The sequence below is a fragment of the Myiozetetes cayanensis genome, unplaced genomic scaffold (assembly GCF_022539395.1).
Source record: "Myiozetetes cayanensis isolate MyiCay16 unplaced genomic scaffold, myiCay2020 scf241, whole genome shotgun sequence".
NCBI classification, from domain to species: Eukaryota; Metazoa; Chordata; class Aves; order Passeriformes; family Tyrannidae; genus Myiozetetes; species Myiozetetes cayanensis.
In genome coordinates this window covers 53,564-67,848 of record NW_026087458.1, presented here as the reverse complement: position 1 = coordinate 67,848, position 14,285 = coordinate 53,564, and the positions used below count along the sequence as shown (strand labels likewise).

At 49.3% G+C, this 14,285-nt stretch overlaps 1 long non-coding RNA gene across 1 annotated transcript; it reads right to left on the bottom strand.

Moving 5' to 3' along the window:
- Nucleotides 1-7: 7 nt before the first annotated feature.
- LOC126642818 (uncharacterized) lies at nt 8-4,184 on the bottom strand. The gene is made up of 3 exons (XR_007629561.1): nt 4,111-4,184; nt 2,236-2,336; nt 8-1,213 (listed from the first exon to the last, which is right to left on the bottom strand). It is a non-coding gene; the product is annotated as an uncharacterized LOC126642818 (long non-coding RNA).
- Between the last annotated feature and the right edge of the window lie 10,101 nt (nt 4,185-14,285).

Genomic DNA, 14,285 nt, shown 5'->3' with positions numbered 1-14,285 from the left:
AACCCCAAAATTTGAGTTTTTTAGCAAAATTTAAGGGAATTTCACCCCAAAATTTGAATTAAATTCTCACTTTTTTCCCCAAATTCGACACAGAAGTCCCACATTTTCCCCCCACATTTCGACCCAAATTTCCTCTTCCTGCTTCTGAACGAACTGAATATGCAAATGTATGCTAATTAGATGCTAATTAGGTACCTCAGGACACGCCCACGCCTGCCCCTCATTGGTCCTCGGAGCTCATCCCAAATTTCGGCTTTTTACCCCAAAATTTCAAATTTTTTTTACCAAAATTTCAAATAAATCGGCCTCAAATTTGACCCAAAATCTCCTTTTTTCCCCCCAAATTTGACCCAAAATTCTCTTTTTCCCCCACATTTCCACAGTTTTATCCCAAATCCCAATGTTCTCCAGAAATTTTACTCTAATTTTTCAAAAAATTTTTGGGCATGCAAATTTATGCAAATGAGGTGCTAATCGCACTCCAATTGGGCCTGTATTTTTCTCCCCAAAATTTGAAATTTTTGGAATGAAATTTAATGCAATTTTTGCCCCAAATTCACTCAAAATTTGATTTTTTTTCTCAAAAAATTCCACTGAATTTGAACCAAATTTCCTCTTTTTCTCCCTAAATTTCTAAATTCCCCCCCCACCGAATTTCCACACTTTTCCCCCAAATTCCCTCGATTTGATCCAAATTCCCAGATTTTGACCCAAATTTCCTCTTCCTGCTTCTGCACGAACTATGTATGCAAATTTATGCTAATTAGATGCTAATTAGGTACCTCAGGACACACCCACATTGGCCGCCCATTGGCCATCGGAGCTCATCCCGAAATTCCCACTTTTTACTCCCCAAAATTTGAATTTTCTAGTAAAAATGTAAGGGAATTCTACCCCGAAAATTGAATTTTTTAGCAAAATTTAAAGCAATTTCACCCCAAAATTTGAATTTTTTAGTAAAACTTAGGAGAATTTCACCCCAAAATTTGAAGATTTTTAGCAAAATTTGACAGAATTTCACCCCAAAATTTGAATTTTTTAGCAAAATTTAAAGCTATTTCATCCCAAAATTTGAATTTTTTAGTAAAATTTAAGGGAATTTCACCCCAAAAATTTCAATTAAGTTCTAAATTTTTTACCAAATTTGACCCAAAATTCCACATTTTCCCCCCAAAATTTCGACTCAAATTTCCTCTTCCTGCTTCTGCACGAACTGTGTATGAAGATTTATGCTAATTAGATGCTAATTTATCAACTTAGGACACGCCCACGCCTGCCCTTCATTGGTCCTCAGAGCTCACCCCAAATTTCGGCTTTTTACCCAAAAAAATTTGAATTTTCTAGTAAAATTTAAGGGAATTTCATCCCAAAATTTGAATTAAATTCTCACTTTTTTCCCCAAATTTGATCCAAAATTCCACATTTTTCCCCCAAAATTTTTTAGTAAAATTTGACAGAATTTCACCCCCAAATGTGAATTTTTTAGTAAAATTTAAGGGAATTTTCCCCTAAAATTTGAATTTTTTAGTAAAATTTAAAGCAATTTCACCCCAAAATTTGAATTCTTGCTTTTTTCCCAATTTCGACCCAAAATTCCCTCATTTTTTCCCCCAAACTGCACCATTTTTTCCCCAAAATTTCACCTTTTTTTGGCCCAAACTTTATCATTTTCCCCCAAAAATTTCACCCTTTTTTGGCCCAAATCTCATCATTTTTTCCCCAAAACTCCCTCATTTTTCCCCCTAAACTGCACCATTTTTTCCCCAAAATTTCACCTTTTTTTGGCCCAAATTTTATCATTTTTTCACCCAAAAATCCCATCATTTTTTGACCCAAATTCCATCATTTTTTTTGCCCCAAATTCCCTCATTTTTTCCCCCAATTTGCCCCATTTTTTCCCTCAAATCTCACCTTTTTTTGGCCCAAATTTTATCATTTTTTCACCCAAAAATCCCATCATTTTTTCCCCCAAAATGCCTACTTTTCCCCTCAAATTTCCCCTTTTTTTGGCCCAAATTTTATCTTTTTTTCACCCAAAAATCCCACCATTTTTTGACCCAAATTCCATCATTTTTTTTGCCCCAAATCTCATTTTTCCCCCAAATCCCGCCCTTTTCCACCCCAAATTTCCCCCTTTCCCCCCCAAACCTCTCCCCCTTTAACCCCACCCCCTTCCCTTCCCCCCAGCCAATCCCTTTGCCGTATGCAAATGTATGCAAATGAGGCCCCGCCCACCTGGGTGTCGGTGAGGGGCAGCCAATAAATGCACGGGGCCGCCTTGGTTTTCCGGAAAAGATCGTCCAGGAGCTTCGCTGGCGGCTCCTCCGGGGCTTTGTCTGCCCAAAAACACCCAAAATCCTCTTAAATTCACCCAAAATGGACTTCATTTGATGAAAATCCACACAAAATTCGCCCAAATCCACTCAAAATCCACCCAAATCCACTCAAAATCCATGAAAATCCACCCAAAATCCTCATAAATCCACTCAAAATTCACCCAAAATGGATTTCATTTGATGAAAATCCACCCAAATCCACCCGAAATTCACCCAAAATTCACATAAATCCACTCAAAATTCACCCAAAATGGATTTCATTTGACCCAAATCCACCCGAAATTCACCCAAAATCCACATAAATCCACTCAAAATTCACCCAAATCCACCCAAAATCCACTAAAAATCCACCCAAAACCTACATAAATCTGCTCAAAATTCACCCAAATTCACCCAAATCCACCCAAAATCCACTCAAAATTCACCCAAATCCACCCAAAATCCACCCAAAATTCACCCAAAACTCACATAAATCCACTCAAAATTTACCCAAATCCACCCAAAATTCACCCAAGTCCACCCAAAATCCACTCAAAATTCACCCAAATCCACCCCCTCTCCCCCCAAATTTCCATCCCAAATTTTGACGCCAAATCCCTCTCATTTTCCCCCAAATTTTCACCCAAAACCCCCCCATTTTTCCCCAGATTTCCCAAATCCCCCATTTTTCCCTCCAAACCCCCATTTTTCCCCAGATTTCCCCTCCCAAATCCCATTTTCCCCCCAAATTCCCCCCAAATTTCCCTCCCAAATCCCGTTTTCCCCCAAATATTCCCCCAATTTCTCCCCAATTTTCCCCAAATTTCCCCAAATTTCCCTCCCAAATCCCCTCATTTTCCCCCAAATTTTCCCCCATTTTGCTCCAAATTTCCCTCCCAAATCCCCCCAAATTTCCTCCAAATCCCCCATTTTCCCCAAATATTCCCCAACTTCCCCCATATTTTCCTCATTTTTACCCAAATTTCCCCCAATTTTCCTCCCAAATCCCCTCAATTTTTCCCCAAATTTCCCTCCCAAATCCCCCCAATTTTCCCTCCCAAATCCACCCAATTTTCCCCATTTTCCTCCAAATTTCCTCCTAAATCCTCCTCAATTTTTCCCCAATTTTCCTCACAAATTTCCCTCCCAAATCCCCCAATTTTACCCAAATTTCTCCCCAAATTCCGTTTTCCCCACATTTTCCCCCCAATTTTCCCCAAATTTCCTCCCAAATCCCCCAAATTTCCCAATTTTCCCTCCCAAATCCACCCCATTTTCCCCGTTTTCCTCCAAATTTCCCCCAAATCCCCATTTTCCCCAAATATTCCCCAATCTTCCCCATATTTTCCCCCATTTTTACCCAAATTTTCCCCTGTATTTTCCCCCATTTTACCCCCAATTTCCCTCCCAAATCCCCATTTTTCCCCAAATATTCCCCCATTTTCCCTCAATTTCCCCCATATTTTTCCCCATTTTACCCCCATTTTACCCAAATTTCTCCCCCAAATCCCCCAATTTTCCCTCCCAAATCCCCCAATTTTCCCCTCATTTTCCTCCAAATTTCCCCCAAATCCCCCAATTTTCCCCAACTTTCCCTCCCAATTCCCCCAAATTTCCCTCCCAAATCCCATTTTCCCCAAATATTCCCCAATCTCCCCCATATTTTCCCCCATTTTTACCCAAATTTTCCCCATATTTTCCCCCATTTTCCCCCAAAATTTCCTCCCAATTCCCCAAATTTCCCCCAAATCCCCCAAATCCCCCAAACCCCCAAATCCCCTCCCCTCCCTCTCACCTCTCTTCTCGGGCCTCGCCTCCCTCAGGCCCCGCCCCTTCTCTTTGTCCCCTCCCCTGCGGCCTGGCCCGCTGCGCCTCCCATCGCGGGGGCGTGTCCTGCCGTGGCCCCTCCCCGCGGGTGGGCGTGTCCCGGGGGAGGGGGCGGGCTCTGCCCCGATCCCATTCCCGCTCGGCCCGCGCCCGTTCCCGCGGGATCGCTCCCGCTCCGCTCCGCCCACTGCCAGGGGGCGTGGCCAGAGGGGGACACGCCCCGGGAGGAGGAGGCCGCCCAGGGGCGGGGGCGTGGGAGGGGGTGGGGAGGGGCGGGGGTCGGGTCCTTCCCCTGCTCCGGGGGGGAGGAGACCCCGGTGGAAGTCGAGCTGTGGGGGGAGGGGAAAACAAAAAGAGGGGAAAAATCAGCAAAATGGACACAAAAAACATCACAAATGAGCCCAAAAATGACCCCAAAAAGACCCCAAATGAGCCCAAAAATGACCCCAGAAATGCACAGGAATTACCCAAAAAATGACCCCAAAATGACCCCAAATGAGCCCAAAAGTAACCCCAAAAATGAACAAGAATTACCCAAAAAATAGCTCCAAACAAGTCATAAATGACCCCAAAAATGCACAGGAATTACCCAAAAAATGACCCCAAAATGACCCCAAATGAGCCCAAAAGTAACCCCAAAAATGAACAAGAATTACCCAAAAAATAGCTCCAAACAAGTCATAAATGACCCCAAAAATGCACAGGAATTACCCAAAAAATGACCCCAAATGAGCCCAAAAATGACCCCAAAAAGGCACAGAAATTACCCAAAAAATGAACCCAAAAACCACCACAAATGAGCTCAAAAATGAGCCCAAAAATGCACAGAAATTACACAAAAAATGACCCCAAAATGACCCCAAATGAGCCCAAAAATGAGCCCAAACATGCACAGGAATTACCCAAAAAACGACACCAAATGAGCCCAAAAATGACCCCAGAAATGCACAGGAATTACATAAAGAATGACCCAAAAACACCACAAATAAGCCCAAAAATGACCCCAGAAATGCACAGGAATTACATAAAAAATGGTCCCAAAATGACCCTAAAAAAAACCCATAAATGACTCCCAAAATGCACAGAAATTACCCAAAAAATGACCCCAAAAAATGACCCCAAAAATATACAGAAATTACATTAAAAATGGCCCCAAAATGATCCCAAATGAGCCCAAAAATGGACAAGAATTACATAAAAAATGGTCCCAAAATGATCCCAAAATGACCCCAAAAATGATCCCAGAAATGCACAGGATTTACCAAAAAATGACCCCAATAAAGCCATAAATGACCCCAAAAATGCACAGAAATTACACAAAGAATGGCCCCAAAATGACCCCAAATGAGCCCAAAAATGATCCCAGAAATGAACAGGAATTACCCAAAAAATTACCCCAAATAAGCCATAAATGACCCCAAAAATGCAAAGAAATTACACAAAAAATGAGCCCAAAAATGCACAGAAATTACACAAAGAATGACCCCAAATAAGTCATAAATGACCCCAAAAATGCACAGAAATTACCCAAAAATGACCCCAAATGAGCCCAAAAATGACCCCAAAAATATACAGAAATTACCCAAAAAATGACCCCAAAATGACCCCAAATGAGCCCAAAAAATGCACAGAAATTACCCAAAAAATGACCCCAAAATGACCCCTAATAAGCCCAAAAATGACCTCAAAAATGCACAGAAATTACACAAAAAAGTGATCCCAAAATGACCCCAAATGAGCCCAAAAATGAGCCCAAACATGCACAGGAATTACCCAAAAAACGACCCCAAATGACCCCAAAAATGACCCCAAACGTGCACAGGAGTTATCTAAAAAATGGCCCCAAAATGACCCCAAATGAGCCCAAAAATGACCCCAGAAACAACCCTAAAAACGACCCCAAAAATGCAGAAAAATTACATCAAAATGGACCCAAAAACCACCACAAATTAGCCCAACAATGACCCCAAAAATGCACAGGAATTACATAAAAAATGGTCCCAAAATGACCCCAAATGAGCCCAAAAATGACCCCAAAAATGCACAGAAATTACCCCAAAAAATGACCCCAAAAATGCACAAAAATTACCCAAAAAATGAGCCCAAAATGACCCCAAATGAGCCCAAAAAATGACCCCAAAAATCACCCAAAAAGACCCAAAAATACCCCAAATAAACCAGAAATGACCCCAAAAATGACCCCAATCCCCTCCCAGTCCCTCCCAGTTTGTCCCAGTGGTCCCCAGTCCCTCCCAGTGACCTCCAATCCCCTCCCAGTGACCCCCAATCCCTTCCCAGTCCCTCCCAGTTTGTCCCAATCCCCTCCCAGTCCCTCCCAGTTTGTCCCAATCCCCTCCCAGTAACCCCCAAACCACCTCCCAGTCCCTCCCAGTGCCCCCCAGTCCTTCCCAGTGACCCCCAGATCCCAAACCAGTAACTCCCAGTCCCTCCCAGTTACCCCAAATCCCCCTTAAACCCCCTTTAACTCCCTCCCAGTCCAAACCAGTTTAACCAAACCACCTCCCAGTGACCCCCAGTCCCTCCCAGTGACCCCCAGACCCCAAACCAGTAATTCCCAGTGACTCCCAGTCCCTCCCAGTGCCCCCAAATCCCCCAGTGCCCTCCCAGTCCCTCCCAGTTAACCCAAATCCCCTAAATCCCCTTTAACTCCCTCCCAGTCCAAACCAGTCCCTCCCAATTTATTCCAATCCCCTCCCAGTCCTTCCCAGTGCCCCCCAACCCCCTCCCAGTATAAACCAGTAACCCCCAAACTCACTCCCAGTCCCTCCCAGTTACCCCAAATCCCCTAAACCCCTCTTATCTCCTCCCAGTCCCTCCCAGTGCCCCCCAATCCCCTCCCAGTCCCTCCCAGTGCCCCCCAAACCCCTCCCAGTCCCTCCCAGTTCATTCCAACCCCCTCCCAGTGGCTCCCAGTGGGTCCCAGTGCCCCCAGTCACCTCCTCCTGCTGGGCAAAGTCGGCCGCCAGGACCTTGGGGTTGGACTGGGGCCACTTCACCCCGTGCAGAGCCTCGCGCGTCGCCACCGCCTCCTCCACAGACCAGTACTGCAAAAACACCCTTACTGGGGGCACTGGTTTATACTGGGAGGGGATTGGGGGGCACTGGGAGGGACTGGGAGGGACTGGGAGGCACTGGGAGGTGGTTTGGTTGAACTGGGAGGCACTGGGAGGGAGTTAAAGGGGTTTAAAGGGGGATTTGGGGTAACTGGGAGGGACTGGGAGTTACTGGTTTGGGGTCTGGGGGTCACTGGGAGGGACTGGGAGGGGATTGGGGTAAACTGGGAGGGGATTGGGGGCACTGGGAGGGACTGGGAGGGATTCTGGGGGGGCCACCGCCTCCTCCACCGACCAGTACTGCAAAAACACCCTTACTGGGAGCACTGGTTTATACTGGGAGGGGCCACCGCCTCCTCCACCGACCAGTACTGCAAAAACACTCCTTACTGGGAGCACTGGTTTATACTGGGAGGGGCCACCGCCTCCTCCACAGACCAGTACTGGGGACACTGGGGTTACTGGGGGCACTGGGAGGGGATTGGGGGGCACTGGGAGGAACTGGGAGGGGATTGGAGGGCACTGGGAGGGATTGGGGGCACTGGGAGGGGATTGGGGGCACTGGGAGGGACTGGGAGGGGATTGGGGGCACTGGGAGGGACTGGGAGGGGATTGGGGGCACTGGGAGGGACTGGGAGGGATTGGGGGCACTGGGAGGGACTGGGAGGGGATTGGGATAAACTGGGAGGGACTGGGAGGGGATTGGGGGCACTGGGAGGGACTGGGAGGGACTGGTTTGGACTGGGAGGAGTTAAAGGGAGTTCAGGGAGATTTGGGGTAACTGGGAGGGACTGGGAGTTACTGGGAGGGCACTGGGAGGGACTGGAGAGAGGATTGGGGGCACTGGGAGGACTGGGAGGAACTGGGAGGAAGTCAAAGGGGGTTTAAGGGGATTTGGGGGCACTGGGAGGGGACTGGGAGGGACTGGGAGGGATTGGGGCACTGGGAAGGACTGGGAGGGGATTGGGGCACTGGAAGGACTGGGAGGGTTTGGGATAAACTGGGAGGGACTGGGAGGGATTGTGGGGCACTGGGAAGGACTGGGAGGATTGGGGGCACTGGGAAGGACTGGGAGGGATTGGGATAAACTGGTTTGGACTGGGAGGGGAGTTAAAGGGGGTTTAAGGGGGATTTGGGGTAACTGGGAGGGACTGGGAGGGACTGGGAGGGGATTGGGGGGCACTGGGAGGGACTGGGAGAGATTCTGGGGGAGCCACCGCCTCCTCCACAGACCAGTACTGGGGAAATGGGGTTACTGGGGGCACTGGTTTATACTGGGAGGGGCCACCGCCTCCTCCACTGACCAGTACTGCAAAAACACCCTTACTGGGGGCACTGGGAGGGACTGGGAGGCACTGGGAGGGGACTGGAACAAACTGGGAGGGGACTGGAACAAACTGGGAGGGACTGGTTTGGACTGGGAGGGAGTTAAAGGGAGTTTAAGGGGGATTTGGGGTAACTGGGAGGGACTGGGAAGGACTGGGAGGGGATTGGGGGGCACTGGGAGGGACTGGGAGGGGATTGGGGGAGCCACCGCCTCCTACACCGACCAGCACTGGGGAAACTGGGGTTACTGGGGGCACTGGGAGGGGATTGGGGGGCACTGGGAGCGACTGGGAGGGACTGGGAGGTGGTTTGGTTGAACTGGGAGGCACTGGGAGGGAGTTAAAGGGGTTTAAAGGGGGATTTGGGGTAACTGGGAGGGACTGGGAGTTACTGGTTTGGGGTCTGGGAGGGACTGGGAGGCACTGGGAGTCACTGGGAGTCACGGGGGGGCACTGGGAGGGACTGGGAGGGATTGGGGCACTGGGAGGGACTGGGAGGGATTCTGGGGAGCCACCGCCTCCTCCACAGACCAGTACTGGGGAAACTGGGGTTACTGGGGGCACTGGGAGGGACTGGGAGGGACTGGGAGGGGACTGGGAGGGGATTGGGGGCACTGGGAGGCACTGGGAGGGACTGGGAGGGACTGGGAGGGACTGGGAGGATTGGGAGGGACTGGGAGGGATTGGGGGGCACTGGGAGGATTGGGAGGCACTGGGAGGGACTGGGAGGGACTGGGAGGGGATTGGGGGCACTGGGAGGGATTGGGGGCACTGGGAGGGGATTGGGGGCACTGGGAGGGACTGGGAGGGATTGGGCAGGGGACTGGGAGGATGGCACTGGGAGGGGATTGGGAGGCACTGGGAGGGATTGGGGGCACTGGGAGGGGATTGGGGGCACTGGGAGGGACTGGGAGGGGATTGGGGGCACTGGGAGGGATTGGGGGCACTGGGAGGGATTGGGAGGCACTGGGAGGATTGGGGGCACTGGGAGGGATTGGGAGGCACTGGGAGGGGATTGGGGGCACTGGGAGGGATTGGGAGGCACTGGGAGGATTGGGGCACTGGGAGGGGATTGGGGGCACTGGGAGGGGATTGGGGGCACTGGGAGGGGATTGGGGGCACTGGGAGCGACTGGGAGGGACTGGGAGGGACTGGGAGGGGATTGGGGGGCACTGGGAGGGACTGGGAGGCACTGGGAGTGGCTGGGAGTTGGTTTGGGGGTTACTGGTTTATACTGGGAAGGACTGGGAGGGGATTGGGGGGCACTGGGAGGGACTGGGAGGGACTGGGAGAGAGTTAAAAGGGGTTTAGAGAAGATTTGGGGTAACTGGGAGGGACTGGGAGGAACTGGTTTGGGGTCTGGGAGGGACTGGGAAGGATTTTGGGGTGAATTTGGAGTGGATTTGAGGGGAGATTTGAGGTTGAATTTTGGGGTGGATTTGGGGGGGATTTTGGGGGGATTTGGGAGTGGATTTGGGGTTGAATTTTGGGGTAGATTTGGGGTGGATTTTGGGGTAGATTTGGGGGATTTGGGGATGGATTTGGGGTTGAATTTTGGGGATTTGGGGTGGATTTTAGGTGGATTTGGGGGATTTGGGGTGGATTTGGGGGATTTGGGGTTGAATTTGGGGTGAATTGGGGGAGATTTGGGGATTTGGGGTTGAATTTTGGGGTGGATTTGGGGGGGATTTGGGGTGGATTTGGGGGATTTGGGGTTGAATTTTGGGGTGGATTTGGGGGATTTGGGGATTTTGGGGATGGATTTTGGGTTGATTTGGGGGGGATTTGAGTGGATTTGGGGTAGATTTGGGGTGGATTTTGGGGATGGATTTTGGGTGGATTTGGGGGGGATTTGGGGTTGAATTTGGGGTGGATTTGGGGGGGATTTGGGGTTGAATTTTGGGGTAGATTTGGGGTGGATTTTGGGGATGGATTTTGGGTGGATTTGGGGGGGATTTGGGGTTGAATTTGGGGTGGATTTGGGGGTGGATTTCAAGTGGATTTGGGTGGATTTGGCTCTATTTAAAGGCATTTTAGGTGGATTTGGATGGATTTTGGGTGAATTTAAAGGCATTTTAGTTGGATTTGGGTGGATTTTGGGTGGATTTGGATGTATTTAAAGTGATTTTAGGCAGATTTGGATGGATTTTGGTTGGATTTGTGTGGATTCTGAGCCCCCCTCACCGTGACAAAGCAGTGGGATTTGATCCTGTCGATCCAAAACCCGTCCTCTTTGAGCCTCCCCGTCCGGCCCAGCAGCTCCTTCAGCTGCCCCAGCGTGAAGGGACGCACCTGGAACGCCCCAAAAACCCCCAAAATCAACCCAAAACCACCCCAAAACTGCAAAAAATCACCCCAAAAACCCTTAAAATGGCCCCAAAAACCCCCAAAATCACCCCAAAAACCCTCAAAATCACCAAAAAACCCCCAAAATCACCCCAAAAACCCTCAAAATCACCTCAAAAACCCTCAAAATCACCCCAAAAACCCTCAAAATCACCCCAAAACACCCCAAAATCCACTCAAAACCCCAAAAAATCACCCCCAAACCCCTCAAAATCACCCCAAAAACCCTCAAAATCACACCAAAACACCCCAAAACTGCAAAAAATCACCCCAAAACACCCCAAAACCCCTCAAAATCACCCCAAAAACCCTCAAAATCACCTCAAAAACCCCAAATCACCCCAAAACTGCAAAAAATCACCCCAAAAACCCTCAAAATCACCCCAAAACACCCTAAATCACCCTAAACTGCAAAATCACCCCAAAAACCCTCAAAATCACCCCAAAACACCCTAAAACTGCAAAAAATCACCCCAAAACCCCTCAAAATCACCCAAAACACCCCAAAACTGCAAAAAATCACCTCAAAAACCCTCAAAATCACCCCAAAACACCCAAAAATCCACTCAAACCCACTCAGAATAACCCCAAAACCCTCTTAAATCACTCCAAAACCCCCTAAAATGCACCTGGAACGCCCCAAAAACCCTCAAAATCAACCCAAAACCCCCCAAAATCACCCCAAAAACCCCCAAAATCACCCCAAAACACCCCAAAACTGCAAAAAATCACCTCAAAAACCCTTAAAATGGTCCCAAAACCCTCTGAAATTGCTCCAAAACACCTTAAAATGCACCTGGAACACCCCAAAACCCACTAAAATCACCCCAAAACTGCAAAAATTCACCTCAAAAACCCCCAAAATGGCCCCAAACATCCTTGGAATGGCCCAAAACCCTCTCAAATTGCTCCCAAACCCCCTAAAATGCACCTGAAATGCCCCAAAAACCCTCAAAATCAACCCAAAACTGCAAAAAATCACCCCAAAAACCCTTAAAATGGCCCCAAAAAACCCCAAAATCACCCCCAAAACCCTCAAAATCACCAAAAAACCCTCAAAATCACCCCAAAAACTCTTAAAATGGCCCCAAAACACCCCAAAATCCACTCAAAACCACTCAGAATCACCCCAAAAACCCTCAAAATCACCCCAAAACCCCTCAAAATCACCCCAAAACACCCCAAAACTGCAAAAAATCACCTCAAAACCCTTGGAATGGCCCCAAAAACCCTTGAAATGACCCCAAAAACCCTCAAAATCACCCCAAAACCCCTCAAAATCAACCCAAAACACCCCAAAACTACAAAAAATCACCCCAAAAACCCTCAAAATCACCCCCAAAACCCTCAAAATCAACCCAAAGCACCCCAAAATCCACTAAAAACCCCTCAGAATCACCCCAAAAACCCTCAAAATCAACCCAAAACTGCAAAAAGTCACCTCAAAAACCCTCAAAATCACCCCAAAACCCCCCAAATCACCCTAAAACACCCCAAAATCACCTCAAAACCCCTCAAAATCAACGCAAAAACCCTCAAAATCACCCCAAAACTGCAAAAAATCACCCCAAAACCCCCCAAAATCACCCCAAAAACCCCCAAAATCCACTCAAAACCACTCAGAATCACCCCAGAAACCCCCAAAATGGCCCCAAAACACCTCAAATTGACCCAAAAACCCCCAAAATGGCCCCAAAACACCCAAAATCACCCCAGAAAACCCTCAAAGGCACCCCAAAACACCCCAAAACTGCAAAAAATCACCCCAAAAACCCTCAAAATCACCCAAAAACCCTCAAAATCACCCCAAAACCCCTCGAAATCACCCCAAAACACCCCAAAATCCACTCAAAACCACTCAAAATCACCCCAAAACTGAAAAAAATCACCCCAAAAACCCTCAAGATCACCCCGAAAACCCCCAAAATCACCCCCAAACACCCCAAAATCCACTCAAAACCCCCCAAAATTACCCCAAAAACCCCAAAACCCCCCAAAATCGCCCCCAAACCTCCCAGAATGGCCCCCAAAAACTCTTGGGTTGGTCCCAAAATCCTCTAAAACGACCCCAAATTCCCCTCCCACACCCCCAATTTTACATCTCCCCTCCCCCACCCCCAAATTCCCTCCCCCCACCCCCAAACTTCACATTTCTCCCTCCCCACTCCCCCAAAATTTGGGGTCCCGCCCTCCCCACCCCCCAAATCCCCTTTTCCCTCCTCCCCCAAATTTTGGGTGTCCCGCCCCTCCCCCCAAAATTCTGGGGTCCCGCCCTCCCCCAACCGCCAAATTCCCTCTCCCACCCCCAAATTCCCCCACCCCCAAATTCCCTCCCCCACTCCCCCCAAATTTCCCTCCCCCTCCCAAATTTTGGGTGTCCCGCCCTCCCCCCAAATTTGGGTGTCCCGCCTCCCCCCAAATTTTGGGGTTCCCGCCCTCCCCCAAATTTGGGTGTCCTGACCCTCCCCCAATTTTGGGTGTCCTGCCCTCCCCCCACCCCCAAACCCCTTTTTACCCCTCCCCACCCCCCAAATTCCCTTTTCTCCTCCCCCAAATTTTGGGTGTCCCACCCCTCCCCACCCCCAAAATCCCTTTTACCCCCTCCCCACCCCCAAACTTTACATTTCCCTCCCCCAAATTTTGGGTGTCCTGCCCTCCCCCCAATTTGGATGTCCCGCCCTCCCCCCAATTTTGTGTGTCCCGCCCCTCCCCCCAATTCTGGGGTGTCCCGCCCTCCCCCCCCCAACTTTGGGTGTCCTGCCCCTCCCCCCAAATTTTGGGGTTCCTGCCCTCCCCCCAAATTTGGGTCCCGCCCTCCCCCGTACCAGGCTTGCAGAGGTGCACGATGGGGGAGGGGCGCTGTCGGGGGAGGGGCGGGGCTGGGCCCGCACGGGCTCGTCCACCGGCAGCAAAAGGTGGGGAGGGCCCTCTGCCCCTCCCCCTCCTCTCCGCCCTCCCCCTCCGCGCCAGGGGGCGTCGGGAGGGGGAGGGGCCTCGCCTAAAAAGGGGGAGGGGTTAAAATGAGGGGAGGGGTTAAAATGAGGGGAGGGGTTAAAATGAGGGGAGGGTTAAAAATGAAAGGGGGAGGGGTCACAATGGGGCTGCCCTCCCCACAAAGCCCCTCCCCACCCCCCCAAAATTGCGTCGTTTTACCCCAAAATTTTATATTTTTAACACAAATTTTTGTTATAAAATTCCGGGTTTTTAACCCAAGTTTTGGGGTTTTTTAAAGGTGAATTTTGGGGGGTTTTGATGCCAAAATTCAGGGCTTTTTAACCCAAAATTTTGGCATTTTTTACACTAAAATTTCAGCCCAAAATGTACCCAAATTTTGTCTTTTTTACCCCAAAATTTATATCCCAAATATACCCAAATTTTGTCTTTTTTTACCCCAAAAT